The sequence below is a fragment of the Heterodontus francisci genome, unplaced genomic scaffold (genome assembly GCF_036365525.1).
Source record: "Heterodontus francisci isolate sHetFra1 unplaced genomic scaffold, sHetFra1.hap1 HAP1_SCAFFOLD_214, whole genome shotgun sequence".
In the NCBI taxonomy this organism is placed as follows: Eukaryota; Metazoa; Chordata; class Chondrichthyes; order Heterodontiformes; family Heterodontidae; genus Heterodontus; species Heterodontus francisci.
The window spans coordinates 319,076-334,291 of NW_027140909.1; positions in this window are offsets into that span (position 1 = coordinate 319,076).

A 15,216-nucleotide genomic window follows, 5' to 3' on the forward strand; every position below is an offset into this window, starting at 1 on the left:
GCATTCATCACTGCTCTTTGTTTCCTGTCACTCAGCCAATTTTGTATCCATGTTGTCACCGTCCCTTTCATTCCATGAGCAATAACCTTGCTCACCAGTATTTTGTGTGGCACTGTATCAACTACCCTCTGGTAGCCCATGTACACCAAACGAACAGAGGAAGAGTAGTAAGTCATTTACCCCTCAAGCCTGTTCCAACATGCAATGAGAACACGACTGATCTGTGATCGAACTAATGCCTAATACCTGACTCTGCTCCATATCTCTTAAAACCTTTAGTTAACCAAAATCAAACAAACCCAGATCTAAAAATGAACAATTAAGCTAGCATGGATTGCCATTTGCAGAAGAGACTTCCAAAATTACACAGAAATCCAAAGAAAAGTCTGGAGAGTCTACGTTTGATTTCTTTCGAACAGAGGATGCTGAATGGAGATTTAGTTGAGGTGTATAAAATTATGAGGGCCATAAATAGAATGGATAGGAAGGACCTATTTCCCTTAGCACAGATGTCCAAAAGTGGGGACATAGATTTAAAAATTTCCACAACAAACATCATGAGAGCGTGATGACCCCCACAGTGGAATGGTTTGCTGCATGTTTAAAATGGAAGGTATTTCTGCTGGATGATCAGAAGTGGTTACCTGGGTCACAACTTCACCTACAGCCCTCCAACTCTCCCGATGTTTCTTTCTCCATACCTATCTCTTATATGTTTGTGCACACAGAATTGAAGGATGACATCAAATTAATATGTCTTACATTCTCCCTTTCAATCCACCCAACACCCGCTCTCTTTCTTCAACCTGGTCGCTCTCTGCAGTACTCTCTCTGCCTGCCTATCTAACCCTCTCTCCCTCTGTCTCTCTCCTGGTCTCAGAACTACCAGGAGGGAGACACAGAGAGACGAAGACAGCGAGAGAGTATTAAAGGAACTGAACTCTGTTCCCAAGCTATACTGAACCTGTTCTGGGAATGCCTGATAGGCTACGTTAATCGACCATGTACAGACCTGTTGCAGGCTGTGAAGGAAGAGCATGTTCAGTACACAATGGGTCAAAAGGAGGGATTCATTCCTGTCTGCTACTGGTAAGAGAGACTGACTTTATCATTGAGGCAGCGTTTGAACGAGTGTGGCATCGAGGAGCCCGAGAAAAATTGAAGTCAGTGGGAAACAGGGAAAAAACTTTTCGCTGGTTGGAGTCATACTGAGCACAAAGTAAGATGTTTGTGGTTGTTGGAGGTCAATCATATAGCCCCAGGACATCACTGCACAAATTCCTCAGCGTAGTGTTCTAGGCCCAACCATCTTCAGCGACTTCATAATGATCTTCCCTCCATCGTAAGCTAAGAAATGAGAATGTTCACTGATGATTGCACAGTGTTCAGTTCCAATCCCACCTCCTCAGATAATGAAATTCCAGCAGAAAATTCTGGCAATACTAAACATGTCAGGCCGCATCTGAGGAGAGAGACTGTGGTCTGTTCCCCGACGGTATGAGATGGGGGGAGGTCTGTTCGTACAGGGGTAATCATATGGGTCTTCCTTCCATGGGGTAATTAGATGAGATTCTTTTTACAGTGGGGGCAATTAAATGGGGGCCTGTGCCCGGTGAGGGGGTGGGGGTTAATAAGAAGGGTTTCCAGTGACTGGGGGTAATAAGATAGGGCTCTGTTCACAGTGGGGTAATTAGATGGGGTTTATAAGATGAGGGTTTGTTCACGGGTGGGGGTGTAATAATATTGTGGTCATTCACAGGGGGTGGGGTAATTACATGGGTTTTCTTCACATTGGGGTACTTAGATGGGAGCCTGTTCCAGGGTGGGGGGTTAGTAAGGTGGGGGGCTGTTGATGGGAGGTATTAGATGGGGGTTTGGTCATTGTGAGGGTATTGGATGGGGGTCAGTTCACAGGCTGATATTGGGAAGTGATCTGTAGATGAGGGGTATTAGATGGGGGGTTGTTCACAGGGGGGAGATTTTCAGTGGGGGGAAATTTGCAGGGGCTGGACATTGACGGGTGGAAAATTTTGCCGGGGGAGACTTGAGGGGGAGATTGTGGAGGATAGAATTTGCGGGGGGTACATCTATCAGGGGATACTGCATGGGGCAAAATTTTCAGGAGGCAGATATTTGCGGATGATGATTGCAGGGGATAGAAATTGTGGGTAGAGAAAGTTCCAGGGGGGAGATTTGTGGGGTGCTGGCGGGGGAATATTGCCGGGGTGATTTTGTGGTGGCAGAATTTGTGGGGGTGAATTGTTGTGAGGGGGTAGATTTGGCAGGGTGTGGATTTTCATGGGGCAAATGTATATGGAAATTTGTGAAGGGCAGAGTTTGCAGGAGGGTTGAAAGAAGTCAACTGGAGAGAAAAAGCCACAAATAAAGAGAGAGATAAAGCCACACAGAAAGAGCAAAAGAAAGAGAGGAAAAGCAGAAAAAGTGTCAGAAAAAGACAGGGAAAGAGGCAGAACAATTCAGAGCAATAGAGAAAGCGACAGAACGCCAGAGAACCAGAGAACAGACAGAAGAGAAACACAAAGGACAGCAAGAAAAGAGAGAAGAGAGCAAGGGACGGAAGTGGCAGCAAGAAAGAAGGAAGACAGCAAGAAGCAGGGAAGACAGCAAATAACAGAGAAGACATCTAGAGGCAGAAAAGACAGCAAGAGACAGAAACGACAGCAAGAGACAGAAACGACAGCAACGGACAGAACAAAAAAAAAAGAGAAAAGGCACGAAAGTGGAGGGAAAAAGTGGAGGGAAGGAAAAGTGGAGGGAAGGAAAAGTGGAGGGAAGGAAACAGAGACACATAGAAATTACAGATCAGAGACAGGAAGCCAGTGAGAGAGAAGAGCATACAGAGAATCACACAGAGAGAAACACAAAGAGAGGAAAGAAAGGGAAACAAAGAGGGAGAGCGAGAGATTGAGCGAGATTGAGAGAGAGATTCAGCGAGAGATTAAGAGAGAGAGAAACAGAAAGAGAGAGAGAGAGACTGAGAGAGAGCGAGAGGTAGATTGAAGGAAATAGATATTTGACGTAGAGAGAGAGAAAGGATGAGGCAGACTGAGTACGTAGAAGGGAGAAAAGCAGAGAGAGACAATGAAAGTGTAATACTCACAATCGCTCACGATCTACGCTTCATCGTTGGACTCACATTCTCACTGCATCAGCTCGCCCATGAGGAAGATGTATTGGATCAGGTGCATTGCGGTGGGAAATGGGGAAAATGGTCAGGATTTGGACACAAAGAGAAGGATTCAGGCTGGACTCTCTGCCTCTCACGCACATACACACAAACACACGCACACAGACACACACACACTCTCAAACACCCTGTACACCCAAAGAACAGTTCATCCAAGCAGCTCTGAGATTCCTCCAGCTGGACAATCCCTCTTAGGTATGGAACAGTCCAAGGGGAATCTTTGTGCAAACAGGGAATGGGGGAGGGATATTCTGCCCAATGTTCCAAATGGATTAATCCAGACAGAAACCTGTCTGTCTTTGTGTGTTTCTTTCTATACCCCTAAACCTCATTAACAGAGCAGAAAAGCTGCGTTAATTTAAAATATGGTGGGGCCGGTTTGAATAATGGCCATTTAACACAAATTGCATTACATGTCTTTCACTATTCACCTCCAGTGTGCAGGAAGTTCAGAAAGTGACTGAAAATGTCTGACTGCAGGTGCTTTGAACTTCTGGCAAAGAGTTTGTGCTGCTGCAATAAAGTGTCACTTGCTTCTCTTTGCTTTCTGATTGTTTCTTTCCTCTGCTCTCCTCGGGTATTCAGAGGGATTTGTGCTGATTGCTTGCCCAAATTCAGGAGCTACCAGCGATTCTGCAGCTGCTGCCAGGGAAAAACAAATTGCATTAAAAGTCTTTCCCTCAGACTGCAGACATAAGTAGAGACCTTTTCCAATGGCAAAGGGGGCGGGCGTGGGGATGCAGGAAGCAGAAAGCACAGACTGTAGGTGATTGCCAATCTCTGAACTTCAGGCAACATGAGGAGAGAATCGAATAGGCCGAGAGCTGTTATAATCTGGAAGTCACTATATAGCTGATTGGTCAAAGTAAATTCACTATTGATATTGAAATGGCAAATGGATGAAAGCTTCATTTCCTCTTACATATAATAGAGACGATATCAGCACAGAAAGAGAAGTAAGAGATAGAGATGTCATAATTTTAGTGATTAAGAACTCAGCACAACTTATCTAGAGAATTTCTATGTGTGAATTATTGTTTGAACTTTATTTGATGCTGTAGCTTTCCTTATGCATTACCTTTAATCTCTCAAAATAATTTTCCAAACAAGAACCAGTTATATATTACAAGTGTTTACACAGTTGGAACTATGCCAGCTAATACAAATTATATTGAAATTCCTTTATTAAGCATCGCACGTTTACACAAAGTAAATTCCTCAAACGTTTGGAATCTTTGAAACTCAGTAACACAAAACCTCCCCTCAGCAATGGCTTAGGACATCCATCTGCTGGCCGTACTTCATTTACTGTCGCCTCTGATCAGCTCCATCTGCTGCTTTCCCAGTCTCGCTGCAGGTACTGTCCCCTCTCACCATCTCACAATCAGTGTGATTTGCAGGTTTGTGCATTTGCTGTGGTCCAGGGTGGGTATAGTTGAAGTTCAGATGAACTTTTCAGTGATGCCTTTTTTGAGAAGCCATTCATGAATCTTCTGCAGAGCACGTCCCGCCTCAATCAGTTAGATTATCAATAACATATAATCTGAGAATCAGATTAAAATCATTACAGTGCTTCGTGCTGTGAATATAAAATATACTTTCTGTCCTGTGGGGAGTGTACAGTATGGAATATGAAATACGATTTAGTTCCAGGGTTTGACGCCCTTCAGCTCTTTCTATGAGTTCACTAACTTAACAATGAGATTGAGGGGGTAATTCACCGCCTTCTTCAGCTCCTGACTGAATTTAGTCTGGGTCACAGCGTAAATACACGTTTTGGTGCAGCAACTGAGAACCTGCAGCGTTATTGATGTATGTTCGGTGATAAAGTGAGGGTCAGTGTAGGAGGAATATTACTGAATATCTGCAATTCGTGTAGAAATATAATACACAACCAGTCACCCACAACAATAGAAAACTGCCGGATATTCTGAAGAGTAAAATAATTGATTTCCTGCAACTATCCATCTCTGGGTCCTTGTGATCCTCTCTATTGTTGTGGCGCTGGAATCCCCCAGATTTTACTGGTGGATAAATTACGCCTGACTGTCAAAACACTGAGCAGCAAAATCAGAATGACCAGGGCACAAGTGGTTAAAATGAGGTCCAGCAATTCAAATATCCCCCATGTAGGGGAAGTATAGAATCTCGCATTATGGCCACAGCTCATGGGAACATTATTAATAATGTAATATTGGTCCAGTGTAAAGTGCAAAGGAACAGGCACTAAACATTCCAGCGCCCTCACCGTTCCTACAACCATAGCCACCGTTTTCTCGGTAAAATATTTTGTTTTCAGCTTCACACAACTAATAGCCACAAATAAATCAAACGTGAAAGTGGCTGTGAGCCAGGCAGAAACTACTGTGTCTGCAGAAAAGATAACGACAATGAGAATACACACAGCAGTAATGTTCAGGAATGAATCTGGAAAATGAAATCCAACATTTCAATTCAATATAGGATCAGTGATAATGACCAGGAAATCAGACACGGCCAATCCCAACAAGAGAGAATGATACATTTGGACAGACGCACTTTCCTCGGGACAGGATCACAATTGACACCAAGATTTCTGGAAGAGAGAGAAAAGGAAGACGAGAAATTACTGTTCAAATCTGGAGACAAATCAGCAGTTTGATGGGATCAAGGCTGACATTTCTAGCTTTGTTGTTCGCATAACAGTGAAAACTGATCCATTGACCTGGGTAGTGCTTTGCCACAGTAAAATGTTTGAAACACAATTATTAATAATGAATTTGTAAATAGAAAGAGAACGTGAATAAAGTCAGCACTGGATCTACTGGAAGTATTGAGTGAGGATGTAGTATCGGTGGGGAAACTAGAAGGAGTTTTAAAGAGTTGGAATCGTATGGGTTAAACGGAAAATAAAAACATGAAATGCTGGAAATACTCAGCAGGTCTGCCAGCGTCTGTGGAGTGAGAAGCAGAGTTAACGTATCAGGTCAGTGACCCTTCATTGGAACTGTCAAATATTAGAAATGTAATAGGTTTTAAGCAAGTAAAGCGTAGATGGGGCAAGAGATAACAAAGAAAAGGTGCTGATAGGATTAAATGGAAATGCGTCCCCAGACTGTTGGTTGGGCAGGTTTAGGGAGAGCGGGATGTGCAGCTGGTTTGTTGCTGTGAGTTCAGAGAACCGACAGGGACTGTTACTGTTGGAGAAAATCCAGATTGTGCCCGATTGTTGAACAAATTCTCCGGATTAAGACGTTGAGAACAAACACTTTATTGCATGATACCATGGGCAACACACCTTTCCTTAAGGCGGTCCAGTGCTGCTCCCAAAGAGCTACAGATCGCCGTGGATTTACATAGTATAACAGAGGCAGAGCTAACAATTTCACAATTAGATCAACGCCCACAAGATGATCACAAGACCACCTACGTGACGGTGCACCATGCAGGGCCCGTTATGAGTAAAGCGCTGGATTCAACAATAACAAACTATAATTCCTTCTTTCAATGCCCACTCCAGACATCAATCAGGCCTTAACGTCTGATTGTGGTTAGCTGCTCTGTCTACAATTTATGACCGTTGGTTGTGGTTAGATTCGCTACAAGCTGTGTCCTGTTTTTCGGTTTCAACAAAGTTAAGTAATAATTAGCAAAGCTCAGCAAAATTCTCCAACAATCCCTCCTTTTATCATACCATGATAACGCAGCATCATCATGAGTAGAGGGGAGAGGTATGGGGCTTAAAGTAATCATTGAAGCATAATATATTTTTCTGCCATCGCGCTGTACCAGCCACAAGGCCAAGCTAGCAATACATGATTAATTAATCTCAGTTTAAATGTCCCCATAATATTCCGTTCTTAAAAGTCAAAAATTCTTTTCTCACAGTCCCCTCTTGACTCTTTTACAACCCTTTTAAGAATCCTTCCCTTGATCCCACCGAGGTGCCTTTAATGATTAGAGATACAGCACTGAAACAGGCCCTTTGGCTCACCGAGTCTGTGCCGAACATCAACCACACATTTATTCTAATCCTACACTAATCTCATATTCCTACCAAACATCCCCAGCTGTCCCTATATTTCCCTATCACCTACCTACAGTGGTGACAGTTTGTAATGGCCAATTTACCTATCAACCTGCAAGTCTTTTGGCTTGTGGGAGGAAACCTGAGCACCCGGAGAAAACCCACGCAGACACAGGGAGAACTTGCAAACTCCACACAGGCAGTACCCAGAATCGAACCCGGGTCTCTGCAGCTGTGAGTCTGCGGTGCGAACCACTGCACCACTGTGCCCCCCCCTATTTGTCTAGAAACAGCCTTCAACACCCGGAGGGATCTCATTCAATACGTTGCCTGCTTACATCACAAGGGGACAGCGGGAACTCTGCAAAGGCATAAGTTTTGCAGGGGCTACAAATACTTGTTTACAACATAAAAGGTGGTACACTTGTACAATTACCATCTCAGTTAAGCATCACTGTTACATCATCGATTGTACAAACATAATACAATTCCAAAAATGACATTGATCATTCATTAACTCACTTTAAATCTATAAAATGTTATACAATTACCCCTTTTATGGCATAACTAATTGTCCCTCCTTTGACAGAGCAAGTTCGAACTCTAATTGCTTTTGGGGTAGCTGTCCAACCTGTGTTCATACATCCTCTTACATTGCCTAATTAATTTCTTAAGTTGCCAAATTAAGTATGTCACATCGAACACCATGATAACCAAAACCACTATCAGGACATGGGAGATAATTCTAAAACGGGGTGTATCTGCACGTCTGACCCCAAGTTCCATAAGTCCTCCTGCCAGGTAGAATCATTTATCTTGTCAATCTCATCTTGTAGCATCTTCGACTGCTGTTCCAGCTTGCAGTGGCTACTAGCTGCTATCTCTCTTTACCCAAGCGTGTGGGCAATGTCTGAATAGTATATTCATAGTCCCGGAGGTAATTTGTCAAATTCTCCTTAATACTTTCTGTCACAGTTATCGTTTCTGTCTTTTGTTCATGTATCTGTACCAACTCCATCTTCCCTACTCGGGTTGGTATTTGTGGGTACTGTTGCTCACCGGACAAATCCGTTTATGTCCATACTGGTACTCCTTCGCTGTGGTGGTTAAGCAATATCTCCCCTTTCTCATATAGGCCACATGGGTTAGTCCTGACAATGCTTTCCTAGTTTCCATGGTGCAATTTACAGTGGTATTAAATCCACATTTTGATTCGCCATTTTATATTTACGATGAGGATCACCTGGTTTTCCAGACTACATACAGACAATGGACAATGTTGTTCCAATTACCTCTTTTCCCAATTTCCATAACATAGGGTAAAATATCATTGCATTTTATGTAATCTATTTATCATTTTCTCATTACCAAATTCCTGTCTCAACAATTGTTACAGTAATACATTGTACAACTCTCGGGTCTTCTCAGGGCACCAGTCAGGTCGCTGGATATCTGAGAAATTCAATATTACCGGTACCAACTCAAGCTTTACATTATCATATACAAATTTATTAGTTTTTATTATCGCAAGTCCATTTTCTAGTCCTGTAGTCAAGGCAGGGCAAGGCAGACCAGTCACTTGTTGGGTCGTAACCTTACTCGTTATTAATTAGAATGTGGTGTTAACCGTGGGGGTTGGTGCTTCTTGTCTGTTTAATCTCACAACCTGAAATAGGAACTGTCCCCTTTTTTTTTAGAGCTTTAATATCTTGCGCGAGGGGGAGTTCGAGGATTGTCTGCACTCACTTTTGCTCTGTCTCGTGCTTTTCCTGTGTTATTACTATTCCCAAATATGAAACATTTTCCTTCATTACCTGTGCCATTTTCAGCATAACTTTCACTCTGACCTTCTGAAGAAAGGTGGAATATGGATGGATTATTATAAAATCCCTGGGAGAGGCACGTCCAGATGTACTGTTGTCCCTTGAACGTAAACGCAAATTTACATTGACACTCTTGTGCCAACTGTATGGACCAGAACCTATTGCTAATGTCCAACACAGTAAACCACTGATTTGTTATTTTCTAAAACTTTGATTGTCCTCTTCAATATCAGAAAGATTTCCCTTTGAATGCTTTAAAATAACCACTCATATCAATTACATTTTGTTTATTGATTCCAATTTCTTATGTCCAGACTTGGTTGTACTTTTTGTACGTTAAGGACAGAAATGCTTGCAACTATCATGCCTTCTCAAGCATTTTGTCTCATTGATAAAGATGCTATGATATTTGATTTCTGCAATTCAGTTCTAAATTCTCAAAGTTGCTGGATCTCTTGTTGTGGCATCAGTTCTCATGTGGCCTTGGAACCTGCCGTCACCTGCTTAAAAAGAATCAATTGTGGCTCGGCCCCTGAGCCCAATGGGTTAATTTGTCCAATTCTATCTGTCAACTTAGAAATGTAAAATTTAACAATGTCCGATGTGTATAAATTTGACTCCCAGCAATGCAAAAAGCTGCAGCGGGTTAAGTTTTTTGTTTGTCTCCAAGGGGGCGGAACAAAACATTCTCAGCTTCGTTGCTTTACGAAACCTTTCTTTTCTGATCGAAAAGAACGATCCATTTTAATTTTTTTCAATCCTTTTGGTATCCTTAGGGTTTAAAAACAGCAAAATCATGTGCAACATTTTCAATTTCGAAGGAAAGCATCTTCATCAGGAAATACAGCATTTTTAGATTAAACTTCAATTGTTTCCAAATTTTTAGTATCTTTTGTAACAGGTTCCTAATCCAAGGATTTTTACAACAAAGATGATTCCAATTCCAATTCACTGCAATAATATTTAAAAATCAAAACTGCCGATGTTATATGAACGAGTCTTGAGTCTGGAGCTTAAGACTCCTCCAAAACATAACAGAATAAACTTGAAAGTTCATTGCTGCAACTAATGCAATTTCCAGTTCTTCAAATTAAACAGGTCAATTAACCTTAACAGTATTAATTCAATTCAGACTTATTAACTTTTAATACTTATTAACTATACACAGAACAGAATAGCACGTGCTTATTTTAAAAGATAGGTAAATCACGTCATTTTTCGTGCTCTTTATTCAGGCGCCTTATCAAATGACTGTAATAAAACCAAAAATGAAAGAAAAGACATTTAACATTCTTACAACAAAAGATTTAACACCAGCTTTTTAAACAGAGAGAATCTTTCCTATATCTCCTATTGCGTGCAGTTCTGGTCGCCACATTATCAAAAGGATGTAGATGCTTTGGAGAGGGTGCAGAGGAGGTTCACCAGGATGTTGCCTGGTATGGAGGGCGCTAGCGATGAAGAGAGGTTGAGCAGATTAGGATTATTTTCATTTGAAAGATGGAGGTTGAGGGGGGACCTGATTGAGGTGTACAAAATCATGAGAGGTTTAGACAGGGTGGATAGCAAGAAGCTTTTTCCCAGAGTGGGGGATTCAATTACTGGGGGTCACGAGTTCAAAGTGAGTGGGGATAAGTTTAGGGGGGATATGCGTGGAAAGTTCTTTATGCAGACGGTGGTGGGTGCCTGGAACGCGTTGCCAGCGGAGGTGGTAGACGCGGGCACGATAGCGTCTTTTAAGATGTATCTAGACAGATACATGAATGGGCAGGAAGCAAAGAGATACAGACCCTTAGAAAATAGGCGACATGTTTAGATAGAGGATCTGGATCGGTGCAGGCTTGGAGGGCCGAAGGGCCTGTTCGTATGCTGCAATTTGCCTTGTTCTTTGTTCTTGTTCTTTGTTTACTTATCTCTCCCTTAAAGCAATATAACAGTCAGTAAAACATGTCTTCAAATTTAGACTGTAAAATAAAACAATAGCAGAGTTTTCAATTAAAACAATATTCCAAACCCCAAATTAGATTTCTGGCACACATCTTCAGACCTTCAAGGCTGAAGCTTATCCCTCAGAAAATTGTTCATTGCCTTTTCACAGTTGCAAAAATAACTAAAAATAAAACCTTAACTTAAAATATAATTCAATTTTATCTCCCATTCCTGGGTGTACAATCTTAAACCGAAATGAACACACTCAACAATCACTTTTCACACTCATTCAATTCCAAACAACTTAATAGACTCATGCTTTTAGCATTAAAGCCAGACAACAAAGAGTTAACGACAGTCAGTTCCACAGAAGACAAGCTGTACAGAACACAACGTGTAAAACCCAGATATTCAATTCATGGAAGCTTCCAACATTCTCACAGTCCGAATCAAAGACACAGTAACTTGTTTTTACTCTAAAACATACCTATCTTTAAAACACATATTTACCGTGGCGCTTCTGTGTCTCCCTCGAGGGGGCAAAAAGACGTGGGTCGCCTTTCTCCAGCGAACATCGTTTACTTGACCCCGGGGGCAACCCTTCCTTCTTAGAAGCCGTTGAGTCCATTCTTACTTCTATTTTCTCAAAACCTTCTAATTTTACGAGTTCTTTTCGATGAATCAAGTAGCATTTAAACAAAGGAAAACAAATACGACATAACAAAACGAAGAGACACAAGGATGCGAACAGGCGCAGTTAATGTTAAATTCTCAAGGTCAGCTAACGGCTCACCCCTGTCTCCTCAGGCCAACGCTCTTTAGTTCTCCTTCCGTCCCACAGCCTCTCTCTCCAGAACTAGATTCCGGCTCGTGTACTCAGGAGCAACGATCACGTGCCTGTCGGGTCAATTTGGTATGAAATTTAATTACAGCCCCAGTCGTTCACCGTCCCAGACGGTTGTCCTAATTGCTTTTGTCCCACAGCCTCTTTCCTCCATCCGGTGGAGGAACAGCTCGTGAAAACTCAAATTAGGATCACCAAATTCCCGGAATTTGGAACTATTACTGCACCGAAATCGTCACATTTTGCTGGATTTTCCACTTATCTCCTTTTCAACTTCCCTTTGCGGAATTTTATATATTTTCTCATCAGGTGTTAGATTTAGATGTAGGTGAGCACTTTGGTGATAGTGATCACAATTCGGTTAAGTTTACCTTAGCCATGGGCAGGGACAGGTATATACCGCAGGGCAAGAATTATAGCTGGGGGAAAGGAAATTATGATGCGATTAGGCAAGACTTAGGATGCGTAGGATGGGAAAGGAAACTGCAGGGGATGGGCACAATCGAAATGTGGAGATAATTCTAGGAACAGCTACTGCGTGTCCTTGATAAGTATGCACCTGTCAGGCAGGGAGGAAGTTGTCGAGCGAGGGAGCCGTGGTTTACTAAAGAAGTTGAAGCGCTTGTCAAGAGGAAGAAGAAGGCTATGTTGGGATGAGACGTGAAGGCTCAGTTAGGGCGCTTGAGAGTTACAAGCTAGCCAGGAAGGATCTAAAGGGAGAGCTTAGAAGAGCGAGGAGAGGACACGAGAAGTCATTGGCGGATAGGATCAAGGAAAACCCTAAGGCTTTCTATAGGTATATCAGGAATAAAAGAATGACTAGAGTTAGATTAGGGCCAATCAAGGATAGTAGTGGGAAGTTGTGTGTGGAATCAGAGGAGATAGGGGAAGTGTTAAAGGAATATTTTTCCTCAGTATTTACAGTGGAGAAAGAAAATGTTGTCGAGGAGAGTACTGAGATACAGACTGCTAGGCTCGATGGGATTGAGGTTCACAAGGAGGAGGTGTCAGCAATTTTGGAATGTGTGAAAATAGATAAGTCCCCTGGGCCAGATGGGATTTATCCTAGGATTCTCTGGGAAGCCAGGGAGGAGATTGCAGAGCCTTTGTCCTTGATCTTTATGTCGTCATTGTCGACAGGAATAGTGCCAGTATAGTGGAGGATAGCAAATGTTGTCCCCTTGTTCAAGAAGGGGAGTAGAGACAGCCCTGGTAATTATAGACCTGTGAGCATTACTTCGGTTGTGGGTAAAATGTTGGAAAATGTTATAAGAGATAGGATTTATAATCATCTTGAAAAGAATAAGTTCATTAGCGACAGTCAGCACGGTTTTGTGAAGGGTAGGTCGTGCCTCACAAACCTTATTGAGTTTTTTGAGAAGGTGACCAAACAGTTGGATGAGGGTAAAGCCGTGGATGTGGTGTATATGGATTTCAGTAAGGCGTTTGATAAAGTTCCCCACAGTAGGCTATTGCAGAAAATACGGAAGTATGGGATTGAAGGTGATTTCGTGCTTTGGATCAGAAATTGGCGAGCTGAAAGAAGACAGAGGGTGGTGGTTGATGGCAAATGTTCATCCTGGAGTTTAGTTACTGGTGGTGTACCGCAAGGATCTGTTTTGGGGCCACTGCTGTTTGTCATTTTTATATATGACCTGGATGAGGGTGTAGAAGGGTGGGTTAGTAAATTTGCGGATGACACGAAGGTCGTTGGAGTTGTGGATAGTGCCGAAGGATGTTGTCGGTTACAGAGGGACATAGATAGGCTGCAGAGCTGGGCTGAGAGATGGCAAATGGAGTTTAATGCAGAAAAGTGCGAGGTGATTCACTTTGGAAGGAGTAACAGGAATGCAGAGTACTGGGCTAATGGGAAGATTCTTGGTAGTGTAGATGAGCAGAGAGATCTTGGTGTCCAGGTACATAAATCCCTGAAAGTTGCCACCCAGGTTAATAGGGCTGTTAAGAAGGCATATGGTGTGTTAGCTTTTATTAGTAGGGGGATCGAGTTTCGGAGCCACGAGGTCATGCTGCAGCTGTACAAAACTCTGGTGCGGCCGCACCTGGAGTATTGCGTGCAGTTCTGGTCACCGCATTATAGGAAGGATGTGGAAGCTTTGGAAAGGGTGCAGAGGAGATTTATTAGGATGTTGCCTGGTATGGAGGGAAGGTCTTACGAGGAAAGGCTGAGGGACTTGAGGTAGTTTTCGTTGGAGAGAAGGAGGAGGAGAGGTGACTTAATAGAGACATATAAGATAATCAGAGGGTTAGATTGGGTGGATAGTGAGAGTCTTTTTCCTCAGATGGTGATGGCAAACACGAGCGGACATCGCTTTAAGTTGAGGGGTGATAGATATAGGACAGATTTCAGAGGTAGTTTCTTTACGCAGAGAGTAGTAGGGGCGTGGAATGCCCTGCCTGCAACAGTAGTAGACTCGCCAACCTTAAGGGCATTTAAGTGGTCATTGGATAGACATATGGATGAAAATGGAATAATTTAGGTCAGATGGTTTCACAGGTCGGCGCAACATCGAGGGCCGAAGGGCCTGTACTGCGCTGTAATGTTCTATGTTCTCTGTTCTCTGTTTCAGCCAATTCTTCATTGACCCCTCTAGTCTCCCTCTCCCCGTTATCTGGCCTTCACGTGGGGCCCACTCGCCCTCTTAATTCAGGCTCAGGCTGGGTGATTGAGACACTAGGGTCGCAGAAAAGTTGACTTAACCCTGATCCTGTCGATTATTTCTTCACTCGGTTCTTTTGGATCCCGTGAACTCGGGGATCCTGCGGACTACGCCTGATCTGTTGGAGAAAATCCAGATTGTGCCCAATTGTTGAACAAATTCTCCGGACTCTGACGTTGAGAACAAACACTTTATTGCATGACTTCATGGGTAGCACACCTTTCCTAAAGGCGGTCCAGTGCTACTCCCAAAGAGCTACACATTGCCGTGGATTAAATATAGTATAGCAGAGGCACAGCTAACAATTTCAAAATTAGATAAACGCCCACAACATGATCACAAGACCGCATACGTGATGGTGCACCATGCAGAGTCCGTTATGAATAAAGCGTTAGTTTCAACAATAACAAACTGTAATTCCTTATTTCAATGCCCACTCCAGACATCAATCTGGCCGTACCGTCTGATTGCGGTTAGCTGCTCTGTCTACAATTGATGACCTTTGGTTTTGGTTAGATTAGCTACAAGCTGTGTCCTGTTTTTCTGTTTCTGCAACGTTAAGTAATAATTAGCAAAGCTCAGCAAAATTCTCCAACAGTTACCAAATGGGAAAAAGGCTGTAAACTGCACACTGAACTTGAGTGCTTGTGTCAGCCATGATCTAAAATCGCAGAGCAGTCTCGAAGGGCGGAATGGCCTCCTCCTGTTCCAGTGAATGAGATTGTGAG